General features: G+C 37.4%; 1 pseudogene; it reads right to left on the minus strand.

Moving 5' to 3' along the window:
- Positions 1 to 7,386: 7,386 nt before the first annotated feature.
- On the minus strand, positions 7,387 to 8,188 carry LOC119535490 (annotated as a pseudogene).
- Between the last annotated feature and the right edge of the window lie 7,963 nt (positions 8,189 to 16,151).

Consider the following 16,151-nt stretch of genomic DNA (forward strand, 5'->3'; position numbering starts at 1 on the left):
TATTGGGCTGCCCCACCTCGATGGTTGCTGATGTGCTCACAGACATAGGGGACTGGTGGTTTGATGGGTTGAGCCCTCTACCACAGGACTTGCCCTTGGGAAGACTGTTGCTGCAAAGGAGAGGCTAGGCCTCCCTATAATTGTGCCTAAGAGCCTCCTCCCGAATGCCTTTTTGTTACTCAGATGTGGCCCTCTCTTTCTAGCTAAGCCGACTTGGCAGGTGAAATCTCTGCCCTCCCCCCTACATGGGATCAGACACCCAGGGGAGTGAATCTCCCTGGCAATGTGGAATATGACTCCTGGGGAGGAATGTAGACCCAGCATCATGGGATGGAGAACATCTTCTTGACCAAAAGGGGAAGTGAAAGGAAATGAAATAAGCTTCAGTGGCAGAGAGATTCCAAAAGGAGCCGAGAGGTCACTGGTGGACATTCTTATGCATAATACAGACAACCCTTTTTAGGTTCTAATGAACTGGGGTAGCTGGTGGTAGATACTGGAAACTATCAAACTACAACCCAGAACCCATGAATCTTGAAGATGATTGTATAAAAATGTAGCTTATGAGGGGTGACAGTGTGATTGGGAAAGCCATATGGACCACACCCACCTTTGTCTAGTTTATGAATGGATGAGTAGAAAAATGGAGGAAGGAAACAAACAGATAAACAAAGGCACCCAATGTTATATTTTTACTTTAATTGCTCTTCTTCCCTCTAATTATTATTCTTGTTATTTTTGTGTGTGTGGTAATGAAGGTGTCAGGGATTGATTTTGGTGATGAATGCACAACTATGTAATGGTACTGTGAACAATCGAATGTACGATTTGTTTTGTATTGTATGACTGCATGGTATGTGAATATATCTCAATAAAATGAATTAAAAAAAAAAAAGATCAGTTGTCCATAGATGTGAGGGTCTATTTCTGAACACTCAATTCGATTCCATTTGTCGGTATATCTATCCTTATGCCAGTACCATGCTGTTTTGAGCACTGTAGCATTGTAATATGTTTCAAAGTCAGGTAGTGTGAGAACTTCCACTTCATTACTCTTTCCAAGATATTTTTGGCTATTTGGGACACTTGCCCTTCCAAATAAATTTGTTTATTGTTTTTTCTATTTCTGCAAAGTAAGTTGTTGGGATTTTAATTGGTATTGCATTGAATCTATAAATCAATTTAGGTAAAATTGCCATCAACTCCTGTATCTCGGTTGAACTAATTATTCCTTTGGCTGGTCCATATTTTTGTGTTTCCCAGTATGACTCACTATCTTAAGTTCTAAATAGAACTTAGGTTCTATTTAGTCCTCTTCCAATCCATGAATCTTCTCCTTCTGGGATACCCATAGCATGTATATTTGTGTGCTTCATGTTGTCATTCAGCTCCCTAAGACCCTGCTCATATTTTTCCATTTTTTTCACCATCTGTTCTTTTGTGTGTATGAATTCAAACATCTTGTCTTCCAGTTCACTGATCCTTTCTTTGCCTGTTCAAATGTACTGTTGTATCCCTCCATTGTGTTTTTCATCTCCTCCACTGTGCCCTTCATTCCCATATGTTCTGCCATTTGTTTTTTCAAGTTTATAAATTCTTCTTTATGGTCATCCAGTGTCTTCTTTATACCCTTCATCTCTTTTGCCTTATCTTCCCTCAGCTTATTGATTTGATTTAGATTTGTTTGGACATCTTTAATTAGTTCTTCTGTCAGTTCATTGAAGTGATTTAGCATTAGTTGCCTCAACTCCTGTATCTCGGTTGAACTAATTATTCCTTTGGCTGGTCCATATTTTTGTGTTTCCCAGTATGACTCACTATCTTAAGTTCTCTAGGGATCTGACTTTCTTGATTAGTTTATTCTGGGGCTCATTTTCACTCTTTTACCTCGGGTTTTCTTGTTGGATGGATTTGTTCTCTAAACTTTGGTGTTCAGTTCAACTTATTCTAGACTTCTAACTTAGGTTCTATTTAGTTGATCAGAATTTTTCACCTCTTGTTTTTCTGTTTCTTGCCCTGCCTCTGTGTAGTCTTTTTGTGAGAGGGTCTCCTCAGATATGGTCAACCCCAGTCAGGTTTTCCCAGTCTAGAGAGGCCCAGGTCTCAGGAGAAGGGTATGGAGTTTCCCTAAGAATGCGAGCCTCCTATGAGGCCTCTAGACTCAGTTCTTTTCCTATCATGTTCAGGAGGTGACACTTGCCAGCCCATAGCTCTCTCACCAGTGTAAGGAGGTGTGGCATCTTTAGTCCTCCCAGTGACTCTGATCCCATTGGGAGCATGGCTGACTGAAGCTGGTTTCTGAATTCCCACCCCTGGTGTCCAAGTTCCCAGAAGGAGGGTTGCCAATTGAGCTGGACCTCCCTCCACTCTCCCAGTCCTAGGAACTCCAGCCATCTCCCAGGGCCACTATTCCCTTCTCCCCTCTCCTCTTTGGGGCAACTCCAGTTTAATTCTTTGGTCAGCCTGACTTGCCAGTTAAAGACTGGGGTGAAGACTTTCTTCAGAAGTGAATAAATTTTGCTGTGACCTTAGCTTTTCCACCTGATCCAAACTTGTGTATGATGTGTGGCTGGTCACTGGAGACCCCAAAACAATGTTTCATACAGTTCCTGGCAAATTACCAGCTGCCCTAGAGGAGAGACTAAATTCCACACCTCACCACTCTGCCACCTTGCCCTGCCCTCCCTGATCTGTTTGCTTTTAAAACTTATTTCTCTTTATTATTAAGATTGGATCATATTATTGCTCTATCTTCACTTATTGACTCTTTCTTCTCTTACCTCCATTCTGCAATTGAGCCAATTCAGTGAAATTTTTATTTTACATATAGTGTCTTTCATTTCTAAAAGTTTCATTTAGTTCTTTTTTTTTCCCCTTTATTAGAGAAGTTGTGGGCTTACAGAATTATCATGTATAAAATGCAGGATTACCATGCAGCACCCCACCACCAACACCTTGCATGGTTGTGGAGCATTTGTAAAAACTGATGATAGCACATTTTTATAATTGTACTATTAATAAAAATCCATGGATTAACTTAGGGTTCACTGTTTGTGTAATGTCACTCCATGGATTTTTAAAAAATTTTATTCTGTTACATGTGTATATAATTTAACATTTCCCCTTTTAATCATATTCATATATATATATATATATATATATATATATATATATATATATATTTCAGTGCTGTTAATTGAATTCAAGATGTTGTGCTACAATCACCATCATCCATTACCAAAGCATTTCCATCATTCCAAATAGAAACCTTGTACATTTTAAGCCTTGACTTCCCATTCCCTATCCCCAGCCAGTCCCATGGTAACCTATATTTTGGATTCTGACTTTATGAGTTTGCTTATTCTAATTGTTTCAAATCACTGAGATGATACAATGTTTGTCTTTTTGTGTCTGGTTTATTTCAACATGATGTCTTCAAGGTTCATGTTGTCATGTGTATCAGGAATCCATTCCTTTTTTATAATGCAATTTTATTGAGATACATTCACATACCATAAAATCATCCAAAGTGTACAATCAGTTGTTCACAGTATCACAATATAGTTGTGCATTCATCACCACAATCAATTTTTTGAACATTTTCATTACTCCAAGAAATAAAATAAAAATAAAAGTAAAAGTAACAAGAACCACCCAAAACATCTCATACTACTTTTCCCCTCTCTATTATTCATTTACTTTTTGTCCCATTTTTTTCTACTCATCTGTCCATACACAGGATAAAGGGAGTGTGAGCCACAAGGCTTTCACAATCACATAGTCATCCCATATAACCTATATAGTTATACGATCGTCTTCAGGAATCAAGGATACTGGATTGCAGTTCAACAAATTTCAGGTATTTCCTTCTAGCTATTCTAATACACTAAAAACTAAAAAGGGATATCTATAAAATGCATAAGAATAACCTCCAGAATGACCTCTCAACTCCATTTGAAACCTCTCAGTCACTGAAACTTTTTGTTTCATTTCTCTTCCCCCTTTTGGTCAAGAAGACTTTCTCAATCCCACAATGCTGGGTCAGGCTCATCCATGGGAGTCATGTTCCACATTGCCAGGGAGATTTACACCCCTGGGAGTCATGTTCCATGTAGAGGGGAGGGCAGTGAGTTTACTTACAGAGTTGATTTAGAGAGAGAGGTTACATCTGAGCAATGAAAGAGGTTCTCTGGGGGTGAACTAGGCACAATTATAAATGGGCTTAGCCTCTTCTTTGCAGCAACAAGTTTCACAAGAGCAAGCCACAAGAATGAGGGATTGGTCTACCACAATAGTAGCCCCCAATGCTTGTGGGAATATCAGGAATTCCCCAGCTGGGGAAGTTTAATATTTCCAAGTTTACCCAAACTTTCAAGGGTGCTTTGCAAATACTTTTTATTCTCTGCCCAAATTACTCTGGGATGTATTGGGTTTCATGCTAACCTGTACAAATCAACCTGTTCAAGGTTCCAAGTAATTATGGTATTTGAACAAACTTGCCAAACAAGTTACATTATATAGCATGCTACAGAAAATAAAGATTTTGCACTAAATAAACATCACTTCCTTTGGTCTCATACAGAAGTCAAAGTTTTAAAACACAGTCAATATCATCCTTTTCCTTTTAGTTTGGTTTACATTAGTCTTCATTCCTTTTTATGGCTGAATAGTATTCATTTATGTGTATATATATTTATCCATTCATTGGTTGATGGATGCTTGGTTTGCTTTCCTCTTTTAGCAATTGTGAATAATGCTGCAATGAACATTGATGTGCAAATATCTGTTTGAGCCCCTGCTTTCAATTCTTTTGGGTATATACCTAGTAATGGGATTGCCAGGTCATATAGTAGTTCTATGTTGGCTTTCTGAGGAATTGCCAAACTGTCTTCCCCAGCAGCTGAACCATTTTACATTGCCACCAGCATTGAATGAGTGTTCCTATTCCTTTTCATCCTCTCCAACACTTGTTATTTTCCATTTTTATAACAGCAGCCATTCTAATGGGTGTGAAATGGTATCTCACTGTGGTTTTGATTTGCATTTTTCTGATGACTAATGATGTTGAGCACCTTTTCATATGCTTTCTGGTCATTTGTATATCTTCATTGGAGAGATGTTTGTTCAAGTCTTCTGACCATTTTCTAATTTTTTTTTGTCTTTTTGTTGTAATGCTGAAGGATATATATATATGTATGTATAATATTAATCCTTTATTACATATAAGGTTTCCAAATATTTTCTCTCATTGTGTAGGCTGTCTTTCTACTTTCAGGATAAACTTTGAGGTACAAAAGTTTTTTTATTTTGATGAGGTCCCATTTATCTTTTTTTTCTCTTGTTGCTTTTGTTTGGGTATAAAGTCTAAGGAACCATTGCCTAACACAAGGCCCTGAAGATGCATCTCTACATTTTCTGATAGGAGTTTGGTAGCTCCAGCTCTTATATTTAGGTCTTTGATCCATTTTGAGTTGATTTTTGTATATGGTGTGAGGTAGGGGACATCCTTCTTTTTTTTTTTTTTTTCAAATGGAGATCTAGTTTTCCCAGCACTATTTGTTGAAGAAACTATTATTTTCCAATTGAATGGTCTATGCCACCTTGTCAAAAATCAGTTTTCCAAAAATGTGAAGGTTGATTTCTGAACTCTCAATTCTTTTCCATTGGTCTATATATCTGTCCTTGTGCCAGTACCATACTGTTTTGATTACTGTGGTTTTACAATAAGTTTTTTTTCCAAACTCTTCTTTTCATTTTTTTAAAGTCTGATAAAAATTTACTCAATTACATTTTACGCAGTACTATTTAATTAACTTTGTCCAAAAAGGGTATGTTTTAGGTTCATTTTAAAAAGTAACAAAAGCTTTTATGACTCAGTCTCTGGTCAATAAGAAAGGAAGAAAACCTTGCTAGAAATAACAATAAATAACTTAACATAAAAGGCCAGGTGACATAAGAATATATTTTCTTTGTATTTACAATAAATCCATTTGTTAATACTGTGATAGAAAAAATAACAAAATCAATCAATTCACATTATGTACTAGAAACAGGCTTTCAGGATGATCATACTTCTCACAAGAACAACATATGAGGATTTCTCCCATAGCTAAAATACTTTTCAACATAATGACAAGCTTTACTGAAGATGGAACTTTCAGTTGGCTATGTCCTAGACTCGTGGAATCAAGAACCTACTATTAAGAAGCAAAAAGCTCTTTAGTTTTTGCAGGACTATTTAAATATAGTAGTTACCACATGAGAAGTTAATTTACCTTTACTTTGTGAATTAGAGAAAGTAAAAACTCTAAATCTGGAAACTGTGTTAATCAAAAGCAGCTCCAAATAAAAAAGGCCATCAGTAGAAACAAAACACAGCATTGTTACGTGTGTATCATGCTTGTTATGTGTGTATCATGCTTAAAGATAATTATATAATGCATATCTTAATGACAAGACTAATAATTAAATGAGGTAAATTTTACAATCATTGGACTGAACAATTGCTGTATTTAAGCACTTAAGGGTTGTGCTTCCTCTATGTCTGTTTAGAAATATTAAAGTAATACAATTAACTTAACATCTAAGACTGCATATGTTGCAGTGTTTTTGGATCCCCTTTTGAGATAATAAGGGAGTATCATGTAACAAAATATTATCTGAATATAAATTATCAACATCAAATTATCATAGACTCCTCATTGTGTATATGCACAGTGGAAAAATTGTGAAAGTTAATTTCAGACTAATCCATGATAAAAATATTGAAAAGAAAAAAAACAAAAATAAAATTCACAAAATAGAAATAATGTGATATCCTTTTCATATTCAGTGGTCTACAAGCTCTAAACAAATCTTTCACCTCAAAGGTAGAAAGAGGATGAAATACGTAAGTCTCTTTTGAGCATTAGTTTTCAAATTTATGCTCTAAAAGAAGGTTGCTCTTAGCCAGAATCTAGAATCTTTGTTTTTGTATATCTATTTTAGTTATTAGTGAGAGCTAAGAGAGAAAAATATCATTAAATTATCAAATCATGGGTAAGAATGTATAGCCAGATCATGAAATAAATTAAGTTGCATGAATCAGTTGGATCAAGAATTTACTACCATGCTTCTGTTAATTATCTGTTACTATATTTTGCATAGTAATTTAGGTGTTTACCATTACTACCGACAGCACGTTACATAGTACATCAATTTCCATTTTTACTTTCTCCTCTCCCTTGCCAATTAAATGCATTCTTTTAACTAGCTTATAGGAAATTTTATTTTACAAATTCCTTGTTTCAATTCCTGAATAGATGATTTTAAAACATAAATGGATGCATCTCCTAATCCTGAGATGATGATGATGATGATAAGAAAACTAAAACCCAGATGATTTTTTTACTCAAATTTCTGCTTTAGTGTTTTTTTTTTGGAAGATGGCTGGCAGAATGGAAAAAAACAGCCAAAATCATCAGAACAAATACTGAGTTCCAGGAAACAGCTTCTTGTGCTGTTGTAAGCTGGTACAGTTGTTCCTGCTTTCATTGCTACAAAAGAGAGAGGTGCAAAACCTAGAAAAGTGCCAATAAAAAAAAAAAAAAAACTTTCAACGGCACGTTTATCACAGGAGATATAATATTAATAAAAAAATTAGGCAGAAATGGTGTTATTTTCAAAAACATAATGTAATTAATGAGATGTTCTCTATGATGTTCAACTTGCTGTGACCATTTCAGTGCTTTCTCTGTTAGGTATTTTTGTATAATCGGTCTCCCAACTAAATAGGAAAGCATATAGCAGAATGAGGCATGGAGTCCAGAACACAAACAAACAAGAAATAAGGCTAGGGATAAAGAAACCCTGAGAGTATACTGAGAAATATAGAGCCTGGAACAGCAAATGTTTGCAAGAAAATATATGTAGCAAAATAAGCTACAAGTACTTGTACATAAAAGGTGTCCTTACATTTGGATAAAACTTTTCCTAGAGCCTTGGTATCATCCATATCTCTGGAAACCTTCATATTCACTCTTTCTTCTTCAATGAGCTGGGGAAAGTTTTTATATACCAAAAACATAACAAAAGATGCACATAAGAAAATGGACACCAATATAAGGAGCCACATTCTGGCTGACCTAACTTCTGCCCAGGAATTCTCCTTCAAGTGGTCTCTGCTACCAAGCATCGCCGGACCCTGCATCCATTGTCCCATCCCTTCCTGGGATCTGTGATTTTTCGGTGACTTCACCTTTCTCCATGGCTGCTGCAGGGAAGGGGGAGGGAATGCACCCTTAACAACTATAATAAGTTTTAAGAACCGGTAAGTGTGAATTCTCCAACTTCATACTTTTTCAAGATGGATTTAGCTATTTGGGGCCTCTTACCCTTCCATTTAAATTTGACGATTGGCTTTTCCATTTCTGCCAAGAAGGTTGCTGGAATTTTGATTGAGATTGCATTGAAGCTATAAATTGCTTTGCATAACATTGATATCTTAATATGTAGTCTTCATTCCATGAACATGGAATATCCTTCCTTTAATTTAGGTCTTCTTTAATTTCTTTTAGCAATGTATTGCAGTTTTCTGTGTACAAGTCCCTCTACATCCTTGGCTAGATTTACTCCTAGACATTTCATTTTTATTTTAGCTGGTATTGTGAATGGATTTTTTTTTCTTGATTTCTTCTAATTGTTCATTACTTGTGTATAGAAACACTACTGATTTTTGGTGTTGATCTTGTTCCCCACCACTTTGCTTAATTTATTAGCAGCTTTATTGTGGATTTTTCAGGAATTTCTGTATAAAGAATCATATCATCTGCAAACAGGTAAAGTTTTACTTCTTCCTTTCCAATTCAGAAACCTTTTATTCCTTTTCCTTGCCTAATTGCTCTGGCAAGAACTTCCAGTACAATGTTAAATAACAGTGGTGACAGTAGACATCTCGTCTTGTGTCCAGTCTTAGAGGAAAGCTTTCAGTCTCCCCCCATTGAGTATGATGTTAGCAGTGGGCTTTTCATATATGCTCGTTATCATGTTGAGGAAGTTTCCTTCTATTCCTAGTGTTCTAAGTGTTTTTATCAAGAAAGGATGCTGTATTTTGTCAAATGCCTTTTGTGCGTTGATCGAGATCATCATGTGTTTTTTCCTTCATTCTTTTAATGTGATGTATTACATTAATTGATTCTTTTATGTTGAACCAATCTTGCATACCAGGGATAAATATACACTTGATCATGGTGCATAATTCTTTTAATATGCTGTTGGATTTGGTTTACTAGCGTTTTGTTGAGGATTTTTGCATCTATATTCATATGAGAAATTGGTCTGTAGTTTTCTTTTCTTGTGTTATCTTCATCTGGCTTTGGTATCAGGGTGATGTTGGCTTCATAGAATGAGTTAGGGAGTGGTCCCTCCTCCTCAATTTTTGGAAAAGTTTGTTCAGAATTGGCGCTAATTCTTCTTGGAATGTTTGGTAGAATTCCCCTGTGAAGCCATCTGGTCCTGGGCTTTTCTTTGTTTGGAGGTTTTTGATTATGAATTCAATCTCTTTACTGGTAATTGGTTTGTTGAGATCTTCTGTATCTTCTTGAGTCAATGTAGGCAGTTTGTGTGCCATTTCATCTAAGTTATCCAATTTATAGGAATACTGTTGTTCATAGTATATACTTATAGTCCTTTTTATTTCAGCAGGGTCAGTAGTAATGTCCTCCTTTTCATTTCTGATTTTCATTATTTGTATCCTCTATCTTTTTTTTCTTTATCAGTTTAGCTAAAGGTTTGTCAATTTTGTTGTTCTTTTCAAAGAATGAACTTTTTGGTTTTTTAATTCTATTTTTTTGTTTGTTTTCTATTGCATTTATCTCCACTTTAATCTTTGATATTCCCTTCCTTCTTCTCACTTTGAATTTAGTTTGTTCTTTTTTTCCTAGCTCTTCCAGTATTGAAGTTAGGTCTCTGATTTGAAGTTTTTCTTCTTTTTTAAAGTAAACATTTACAACTATGAACTTCCCTGTCAGCACTGCCTTCAATGCATCCCATAAGTTTGGGTATGTTGTATTTTTATCTTCATTTGCCTCAAGATATTTCTTGTTTTCACCTCTGATTTCCTTTAGCCGATTGTTTAAGAGTATGTTGTCTAACTTCCACATATTTGTGAATTTTCCCTTTCTTCTGTTGTTGATTTCTGGCTTCATGCTGTAGTGGGGAGAATATACATTGTATGATTTCAGTATTTTTGAGTTTATTGAGACTTGTTTTGTGACCCATCATATGAAGTATCCTCGTATATGATCCATGTGCTCTCATGAAGAATGTGTATTCTGTTTTCATTGGGTGCAGGGTCCTATATATGTGTGTTAGACCTAGTTGGTTTAGTGTATCATTCAGGTCCTGTACTTCCTAACTGATCTGCTGACTAGCTGTTCTATCCATTACTGAGAGTGATTTGTTAAAGTCTCCTACCATTAATGTAGAACTGCCAATTTCTCCCTTCAAATCTTATAGTATTTGCTTCATATATTTTGGGGCTCTTCTTTTAGGTACATATATATATTTATAATTGTTACATCTTTCTGTTGAATTGTTTCCTGTATCAGTATGTAATGAACACCTTTGTCCCTCATAACTGATTTGACTTAAGGTATCTCATATCTGATTTTAGTATAGCCACCTCAGCTTTCTCTTGGTTACTACTTGCATGATATATTTTTTCCATCCCTTCACTGTCAAACCTGCTTGTATTTTTTACTTTAAGGTGCATCTCTTGCAGATAGAATATAGTTGGGTCATACTTTTTTTCATCCATTCTTCCAATCTGTTCCTTTTGACGGGAGAGTTTAATCCAGACAAACAGTTTAAAGTCACTACTGATACTATAGGTCTTCTGTCATTTTTCTAATTAGGCTTTGTAATTCTTATACTTTTTTTTTTTTGTCTCTAACTTCTATTAAAGCCTATTTTTCTATTTATTTGCTTCCTTGTGTTGTACCATATTGAGTGCCTTCTCATTTCTATCTGGATATGTTTTTCATCAGTTTTCCTTGAGGTACCATGGGTTAAAATTTAACATTCTAAATATATAATTATATAATAATTGGTCTGATACCAACTTAACTTCAATAGCAGGCACATTACCATTACCATTTTTTTGTACTTGTTACCACTTATATCTTTGCACACTGCATGTCCAAAAACATTTGTTTATCATTACTCTATGCATTTGCATTTTAGCACCTGTAGAAAGTAAAAAATGGAGTTACATACCAAACAATACAATACAGTAAAACTGGTATTTATAATTACCCAGATGGTTACCTTTACCACAGGTCTTTATTTATGCTGCTTTGAACCACTCTCCAGTGTCCTTTCACTTCAGTCTGAAGAAATCCCTTTATTATTGCTCGTAGGGCAGGTCTAGTGGTGATGAAATCCCTCAGCATTTGTTTATCTGAGACTGTCTTAATCACTCCCTTATTTCTGAAAGAGAGTCTCACTGGATATAACATTCTTGGCTGGCAGTAGTTTTCCTGCAGCACTTTAAGTATTTCAACCCACTACCTAATTGCCTCTGTGGTTTCTGATGAGAAATTGGAACTCAAACTTATTGGGATTCCCATGTATGTAACACATTGCTTTTCTCTTTCAGCTTTCAGAACTCTCTCCTTGTCCTTTGCATTTGGTAGTGTAATCAGTATATGGCAGGGCATATTTTTATTCATGTTTATCCTGTTTGGTGTTCTCTGGGCTTCTTGGTTGTGTATAGTCACATCTTTTGCTAAGTTTGTGGAGTTCTCTGTCATTATTTCCTTGATCATTCCTTCAGCCCTTTCTCTTTTTCTTCTCCTTTTGGGACTCCCATAATGCATATGGGCGCTCTTGATGGTGTCCTATAGCTGTCTTAGGCTATTTTCATTTTTAATATTGCATTTGTTTTTTTCCTTCTGCTCCTCAGCATGACTCATTTCAAGTGTCATGTCTTCAAGTTCACTGAGTCTTTCTTCTTCCAGATCCAATCTGCTCTTGAAACCCTCCTGGGCATTTTTTCATTTCAGTGATTGTGGTCTTCAACTCCAGTAGTTCTTTTTGGTTCCTTTTTAAAATTCCTATCTCTTTATTTAGACTCTCATATTGTTCATTCATTGTTTTCCTGATATCCTGTAGCTCTTTCTCCGTACTTTGTTTTATTTCCATAAGCATTTTTAAGATCATTTTTTTTAAAGGCTTTGTTCAGTATGCCCACATTCTCATCTTCTTTATTGGTGTTCTCTGTATTTTCATCCTCTTCTTTTGGAGGAGCCATAATTTCCTATTTCTTTGTTTGTCTTTTACTCTTTTGTTACATACTGTACATTTTAATAGTTTAGAATGTTAACTCTGGGATTTACTCCCTGGGATGATTGTTTCTTGGTTTCATAACCAGCTGGTGTTAAGACAGAGATTTTCTTGAGCTTCAGCCTCCTATCAGGAAGGTCTGTCCAAGCTGAATGCAGTGTGCACTGATTTCCATGCCTTACTGGGCCTCTGTCTTGTCCTGGGCTTTTGCTTGTAAGTTGTTTTGGAGTTCCCCTGTTTACAGGAGTTTGGTTGTCTGCTCTGTTTCCCAAGGGACAAACCATCCTCTCCCCAGTATCTGGAAAAAAATAAAAATAAAAAAATAAAAAGACAGGCCTTTGTCCTAATTGTCTGCCTCTATAGTCTTTTACACTCCTTTCATTGCCTCTGGTTACTTTTGCCTGGAGGGCAAGTTCTGGGACAAGGGTCATCCCAGAGAGGACTTTCCCAATTTGGTTTTTCGAGACAAAACAGGCCAGAGACACCTGAAGGGGGAGCAGACCGGCTCCAACATGCCCCATGGAGGGGGTCAGGAAGGGCACCAAAAACTTCTCTGATGTCTCCCCAAGCTGAAATTTCCTGGCCTGCCCGGCAAATGCAGCCCTTCAGCTAACTTCCCCCTGCAGCCCCGAGGAAGCAGTGCATCTTTAGATCTCTACCACCTCTGCCCCTGTCTGGGGAGGGTTGAAACCATGGCTGCCCTCAGAGCCAGGACCCAGCGATCTGAATTCGCTAATCAAAAGCTGTGGTCAGTGACGGGCCATGCACATCCTGGTTCTTGGGGAAGATGATTTTTGTTTTCCCTTCTTCACCAGCTGCTAGCCAGGGACTGGACCCTGTGGTAGCCTGCCATGAGAGTGGGGCATGGGGACTGGTAGCTGCTATGTGGAGAGATCAATTTACAGTTCTTTAGCGTAATTTGTCAGCCTCTTCCTCCTGCCCTTCCTCGGATGCTGTACAGTGTTCTTCTGGCCTCTGGAATTTCAAAATAAATAGTTCCTGCCTGTTTCATAGTTTTGGAGGAAAAATTGAGTCTCTACTCTGATATCTTCCCCAGGAGTCTGTTTCATTTAGTTCTTTTTTATATAGTTTCTATTTCTTTGCTGTGAGTTTGTTTCAAGTATGTGCACTTGTAATCCCATGGATTATGAAGATAATCGTTGATATTTCTAACATGTGGATCATTGGGGCATTGAACCTATTGATTATCTTTTCTCTTGATAATTGGTCAGATTTTCCTTATTTTGGTGTAAGTAATTTTGGATTGTATCCTTGACAATGTGAATATTATGTTGTTGGACTCCGGGTCCCATTAGCTTACTCTGCAGAATGTTGACATTTTGGGTTTTAGCAAAGTCAAACTGGTAAAGTACCCACTACCAGTTCTTTCTCACCTTCTGTAAGTGATGGTTCCACTGTTAGCACAGATTTCAAAATCTCTTCTATGCTGTTTGGGTCTGTGGCTCTCATGTATCACTCATGGTTGGCCTGAGACTTGGGGGTGGTGGTTTCTATCACAGTTTAGTTCTCAAAGCCTTGCTTTTCTTCTTTGGCTGTTTTTGCACGTGCATAGGTTGGGGCCAAGGCCAGCAGTTGAGTTGGTTTATAGTAGAATTAGGGTTGCAGTGTTCCAGCTCTCTCCTCTCAGAGATTTTCCCTATGTTCTCTGGATTCCAGGTACCATAGTCTAAATTCCTCTGAGCAGAAAAATAGGGTTCTTCCAGAGTTTTAAGCTCCTGCTTTCTCATACAGTTCTGCTCCCCTTAGTTTCACACTTGGGGCAAAAGAGAGAAATTGGGGATGCTCCCATACCCCTTTGTACAATAGGGACCTCTTTTACAGATTCCTCTATCCAGAGAGATGGGTGCATCTGTCAGAACTTTAGGTGATTTTAATGTTTCTGCCATTGTGGTAGTGTAGTCCACAACTATGTCTGGCTTTGAGGCACAACTAGGAGAGAAAGAATGAGAGAAAGAAAACAAGGATTCATCCACACTCTAAAACTTGCAGGAACTTTTTATCTCAGTCTTCTGGCTAGAAAGGTGGTCTTTTTTAAGAGTTTTTACTTACTGCAACTATTACACAGTTTTCTACTTTGGTCTGCCCTCAAATCAAAGCAGGGAGGCAAAGAAGGAATAAACTTAGGAGAAAAACCATCACTATGTTGGTCATTTTTCAAGGACTTCCTTTCAGAATCCGTTTGCTATTACTTTACAGAATCTGCAGTTAGTTGCTGTGCCACTTTGGATGTATTATGTACCCTAAAACACCATTTTCTTTAATGCAGTCTTGTGGGGTCAGATGTGTTAGTGTTGATTAGGTTGGAATCTTTGGATTAGGTTTTTTCCATGGAGGTGTGACCCACCCAACTGTGGGTAATACCTTTGATTAGATTACTTCCATTCAGTGTGGGTCTTGATTTAATCACTGAAGCCCTATAAGAGCTAAGACAGAAGGAGCTCAGTGCTGCTGCAGCTTAGGACATTTCGGAGACAGCCATTGAAAGCAGACTTTTGCTGATGAGTTGGTGATACTAGCCCAGAGTTTGCCCCAAGAAGCTAAGCCTAGAGACATTTTGGAGGGCACCATTTTGAAATGCAACCTGGGAGCAAGCAGATGCCAGCCACATGCCTTCTCAGCTAACAGAGGTTTTCGAGACACCAATGGCCTTTCTCCAGTGAAGATATACTCATGTTTAGGCCTTGGTTTGGACACTTTTATGGCTGTAGAAGGGTAAATCTGTAAACAAACAAACCCCCTTTATAAAAGCCAATACATTTCTGGTATTTTGTATAATGGCAGCATTAGCAACCCAGAACAGTTGCCTTTTGTATTTTGTCCAGAGATTTTAGTTCTAGTTGGTGGGAGAGATAGATGACAATGAGCTTATTATCTCTATGCAGGAACCAGAAGCCAGTGTTAACCCCTCTTCCTATTGAATGTGATCTTAAATAATCTCATGCCCCTTTTGCATGAACTACACATACGACCTTCTGTCATATAAAAATCTAGGCAAACTCTCTTTTAAAAGCACATGATATGGTTTTACTAACTCCATCTAGGAGGAACCTTAACAATAGTTGGTCTGCCTGCTAATAACTACAAGAAAGTTTACTCATCTATCATTTTTGGTCGACATTTCTCAACTTTGAACTGAATATACACATCTCTGCTCACCAAAGTCCTTTCGCCACAGGGTAAAATCTCAGCCCCTAAGTGCAGAAGATAAGGTCTGTCTGCCTCGCCCATCAGTGACCTCACTTTCTCTCTCACTCACTCCCTCAAGCTCCTTCTCTAGGAATTCTGATGTCATTCCAGGGTGAAGTTTTCTCTAGTCCTCAGAGAAAATGTTGATGTACTATTATTGACCGTTTTCCTTTATTCATAGATATGTCCTTCCTAAATTTTTGATACTGAAACAGTAAATGTTTTTTCAAAGTCCTCACCTTACAAAAGAAAATGTCAAGTCTACAATTAAAACAAAGACAAGTCTCTGAGTTCCTTGAGGATGGAGATCTTTGCATTCGATTCTTCTCATATTTCCTACGTGTGACCATGCTCATTTGTCAGGGCTCACTGTAATGAAGGTCCATAGACTATTTGGCTTAGTCAACAGAAAGGCATTGCCTCATGGTTCTGGAGGCTGGAAGTCTGCAATCAAATCCATTCCATGCCTCTCCACTGGCTTCCGGTGTTCCTTGGCTTGTGGCCGCACAACTCAAGCTCTGCCTCTGACATGTGGCATTTCTTTTTCTAACTCTGGCTTTAGGCCTGTGTCCAAATTTCTGCCCCTTCTAGGGACACCAGTCCTGTTGGACTCAGACCCACCC

The sequence above is a fragment of the Choloepus didactylus genome, chromosome 5 (assembly GCF_015220235.1).
Source record: "Choloepus didactylus isolate mChoDid1 chromosome 5, mChoDid1.pri, whole genome shotgun sequence".
NCBI classification, from domain to species: domain Eukaryota; kingdom Metazoa; phylum Chordata; class Mammalia; order Pilosa; family Megalonychidae; genus Choloepus; species Choloepus didactylus.